Consider the following 5320-nt stretch of genomic DNA (forward strand, 5'->3'; position numbering starts at 1 on the left):
CTTCTAGTTCCTATTAACTTTTTGTAGTTGATAACAAATCCGTTTATCGTATACTATGTTTATTCAAACCAAAATATCCCCGATCTAATATAAAATAAAATATAAATTACCTTTTTCTTTCTTTGAATTGTGATACGCGTTTATTCACATTACGATACAGTTTCTGAATACTATACAATCCCTGCTATTTTTCTCACTATATAATCCTGTTCTCTTTTGTGGTTATTTCAAATCAATAAATTTGGTATAAGATCTAGTATCATCCAAGAATTACAGAATAAATAATACGCATATACCCACTGGCGATTTTATTAACAATAAGCTCAAATTCTCCTCCATTATTTTGTACATCGATTCCTGACGACAATGAAAGACTTTCATAATGGGTACATCGACATGCCTTTAATATTAGATGTTTTCAGAACGTACACTTGACCCTACTCTTTTAATCACAAGTGCCAGATGTGATAAGAATTTTCAATTAGGAACGGCAATACAAATTTTTATGAAGTAAATAATTTTCAAATATTCACTTTTCAAGTAATCGCTTTCAATGTTGTAATTTAAGTATACCTGACAACTTCAGTAGGTTTTACACCATAGACCATCAGCACACATGTTTGCTGGACGTATTTCTTTTTCTCAGCTAAACAACAGGCACGCTTTAAGCAAGGGGTAAATGTAGCCTCAAATAAATACTAGAATTTTTCCTTCTCCAGCAAAAAACATTATGCCATCCGTTACACTTTTCAAAACTACTTTATAATTGAAATTGTCATTGTTGAGTTCTAAAATTGTAACCTCTTCCATCGTATTTGCTCTCACATGAGTCACAATGGGTTCCGTTATTAATTTTTAGGACACTTTCCCTTTTTGAAAGGTATCTTAAGCCTCCTATATATCCGTGTAATTTAATTTACAAGCTCTTCACTACATCCAGCCTCTTGTTTTTAATTGTATTGTTACGATAGCCAATTCATTGCGTTCTTTTTTTCAGTTAACCAGTCTGCTAATAAAATATATTCTATAATCAATAGGGACGGTACAAGTCGACCCAGGGACAGGACTTGTTTTATCAACCCTGTTTAATATCACCTTTATTTGAACTTTTATTCCGTATCTGGATAGGTTTTAATGGATATTATGAATGTTTTGATATAAATCTTTAATTGAAATATGAACAATAAAGTCATGTCGAAATTGTTTTTTTTTTTTTTCTAGCTGCAATGATCAATACGACCAAATTTCCTTCATAATTTCAACAAGGAAATCGTGTAATATCAATCATATCCGCAAGTGAAATAACAACACGAAAGCGGAGGAAACCATTTTGTTATCCCAACGTTATAAATTACATGAGGCGTAGTTTTCAGAGTTTTAGACTACGCTAGTGTTAAATAGCTTTTCAAGAATAAGAATTGAAGCTTAAAGCTGTGCTGCTGCGTAATGAGACTCGAGCTCCGTTAATGGTAACCTTGGAGACTTCTTTATAAGTAAGATATTTCTCACAATCTTCTTCTGATATGTAGTGCAATGCATGATGAATAATTACATTGAACTCTAATTATATTTAGTCAGTAATAATCTGAGGCTTTTTTAACATAATTGATTACTTCCAACTGCATGATAAGTAACTGTTAATTATTGAGTTAAGGGACTACTATTCATCGGTTATTTTTAATCCTCAGATGGTGCACGGATTATTTAGTTCCACCATAGGGAAGCTTTGGTATTATAAACCTCACTCCTTTTCTCCTGACCCTTATATAATTTGATTCCCTGGAATTAAGCTAATCCCCTTTAAATGCTCTTCCTTTTAATGTTTCCTTAGAACTATGATAATATGTAAATAGTGGTTTGTTTACGTTATTTGCATAGAAAATAAAGATAATGGCAAAGTCAATAACATGTTACTCCACCGTTATAGGTTAATTTGGACCAAGTAGGTTGGCCAGGGCACCAACCACCCGTTGGGATACTACCGCCAGAGAGTTATGGGCAAGGTCACCCGTTGGGATACTACCGCCAGAGAGTTATGGACAAGGTCTATAGACCTTGGTTATGGACTCCAATGACTGGCCGGGCAGTACTACATTGGATCCATTATTCTGGTTACAACTCATTTTACCTTTGCCTACACATACACCAAATAGTCTGGCCTATTGTTTCCACAGCATCCTCTATTCTCATATACCTGACGACACTGAGCTTACTCAAGGAGTTCTTTCACTGTAATTGTTCAGTGGCTACTTTCCTCTTGGTAACCAGCTCTTTAAGGAGGAGGACACTCCAAAATCAAATCCTTGTCTTAGGTATCAACATAGTCTCTGTACCATGGTCTTCCACTGTCTAGGGTTAGGGTTCTCTTGCTTGAGGGTACACTTAACGGTCCCCTTAAGCCCACTATTCTGTCTTATTTCTCTTCCTCTTGTTTTTTTTTAAGTTTTTATAGTTTATAATATGAAAGATCTCATTTAATGTTGTTAATGTTCAGAAAAAAAAAAATATATATATATATATATATATATTTGATCGTTCATTACTTCTATTGCAGTTTATTCATTTTATACCGCACGTGTTTCATACACGCTCGTACACTGTAACGGTTTTGCTTGTTATCTTACCACTTGCTCTTTCCTACACTATTAATAAACCAACCTGTATAAACTTGATTGCTCATGCCTGATTTTGCTTGAATTTTTGTGTCGTTCTTGCTCGCAAGTCCTGGTATTTAAGCTCGATGTCTGTTTAATAAAATTTAGCTGCATTCACCTCACCTCTCAGTTATCACCTAAAAGGCGCCTTGCGTAATTTCCTTTTTTCTTTTCATCACTGGGATATTTTTCCTGTGGGAGCACCTACGCTTATAGCATCTTGCATTTCCAACTAGGGTTGTAGCTTAATTTGTAATAATAATAATAATAATAATAATAATAATAATAATAATGGAGCAAGACCAGAAATAAATACACCATTTCCTTTTAATTAGGCACGTTCAATATGGTTTTTCTTTTTATTAATAACATACATATCTTTCTTCTTCAAAATGGAGCATCTAATTTCTATTTAGAGAATTACAGAAGTTGTGTACTCAGGTGTCTGTGTCTACTAAATGTCTCGCTGATTATATTTTACCATCTGGAGTTGAACCTTGACATAGTGGGCGTAACATCGATAGAAAAGAAGGCGGAAAAGGAAAAACAGGAACGGAAGTACAATAGTTTATTCATTCCCATCCCAGAGAAAGACACAGGATTAGAAAATTAATTCAAAGTAAATCAAAATAATATCTGCAATTGCCGGCGAGATTTATTGTCATTACTCAAAGTAGATGCTGAAATGTGTGGACATTCATCCTTTTCCACTACCCCCTCTCCAGAAGACGTCGACTTGCATCCTTCAAAGAACACAGTAAGGAACCAGATATCTACATTTTTATTTCACTACTCCTTTGCAGAAACCTGTTGAATCACAATGAGAGAGAGAGAGAGAGAGAGAGAGAGAGAGGAGAGAGAGAGAGAGAGAGAGAGAGAGAGAGAGATCTACTCATCCATATCCAGAGGGACGCAAATGCATTAACTAATTATTTGGACTTGTTGACAAGTCAAAGGAAGAATTTGAGCTAAGCTCCCGGCTACATGATGATGGGGTAAAAGAGGAGGGGTGGGGGAGAGGGGATGTACGCTATTGAAAAACCTATTAAGTCTCTTAAGCTTTCCCTGAAGCCATTTTTTCTTTTCGTCAAGATTGGGTGAGAAAACGTCTCAAACATCTTCGGTTAGATTCCTGAATTATACGTATGACTGAAAAACTACCCAATCAGGATGCAGCTTACCTCAAGACTCGTTCAGTTTTATGAATTATTCAGTATAACATCCAGCATGATCTACATTCAAAACACAATGAAAACTCGCTGAGAACAATAGAATCCAGACACCTCAGTTCATCATACCTTCTTGAACTAATTGAAAATATCCTCTTCAGTTCCGTTCCGAGTTCCAGGAAACATTCGCTCTAAGAAGGGTCACGGAGGCACTACTGTCAAGTCATTATCTTTTTACTAGAACATCTCCAGCCTAATATTGTGAGAAAAAGTAATAATACCTCATCTTAGAGGAAAGATGTCAAAATACTTACTAAACGGTGATAAGTATTTCGAGTGATATTCATCTCACATTTTTAGTATCTCCTTATAACAAATGCAATATTAAAAGGAAGATACAAAAGGGCACCATAAAATTATTTCATCACTGGCGCAATAGCCTTATTTGGACAGCAAATATTTTCTAATAATCTCCAGAGAAAAACAATGAAAGTATTATCTTCAACCATAGAAAATCTTTTAATAATGGATACTGGAGTGAGTCAAGACCTAATAAGAGTGCAATACTGTTGATAAAAAAAAAAACCTTGAGTTAAAAAGTACTTCTATATAATCAGTATATTTAATGCAACAATAGCAATAATAATAATTTGAATTATATGACTATGATAACAGCAATAAATATCTAAGGTATAACAAAATATTACAGCATATAAAAATGTGAAATGTAATCAAATTTATATCCTATTTGAATGAGGAATGATGAAAATAGGACTATAATCATTTCATTGCCTTTTTTTCTGCGATAATATTATTTAGAAAACGGTCTGTCTTGTATGAAAAGAATTTCTAATGATAAGAAACACATATTGAATTTACACTGTTCGAAAGGAAGACGTAACAGTGTTTATACATGCATACATATACAGTACATGGCTGCCACGTGATAAGTATAAATATATATCATAGCCATGAGAGAAGAAGACTGGACTGAATTTAGTACTTTTGTCTTATTGGTGACATCATAAGGGTTCAATGATGTCACCAAAGAGACGAAAGTATTAACTCTAAGTAGGCCTTTTCACTTTTCCTCTTAGGGTTAGGATATATCAACATTTCCTACGCCTATTGACGCGAATGGCCTCGGTTAGATTTCGCTAGTCGTCTCTATCTTGAGCTTTTAAATCAATATATCTCCATTCATTATCGCCTACTACTCGCTTCAAAGTCCTCAGCCATGTAGGTCTAGGTATTCCAAAACTTCTAGTGCCTCGTGGAGCTCAATTAAAAGAATGGTGACCTAATCTCTCTTGGTGAGTGCGAAGAGCATGCCCAAACCATCTCCCTCACTATGATCTCACCCACATATGGCAATCGCTTCATTTCTAATCATGTTCTGCCATTTAACTCCAAATATTCTGAGGGCTTTGTTCTCGAATCTACAAAATCTGTTGGAAATGGTTTCATTGCCTTACCAATACTTATGTCCATACAGTA

This window comes from Palaemon carinicauda, chromosome 9, assembly GCF_036898095.1.
Source record: "Palaemon carinicauda isolate YSFRI2023 chromosome 9, ASM3689809v2, whole genome shotgun sequence".
Lineage (NCBI taxonomy): Eukaryota > Metazoa > Arthropoda > Malacostraca > Decapoda > Palaemonidae > Palaemon > Palaemon carinicauda.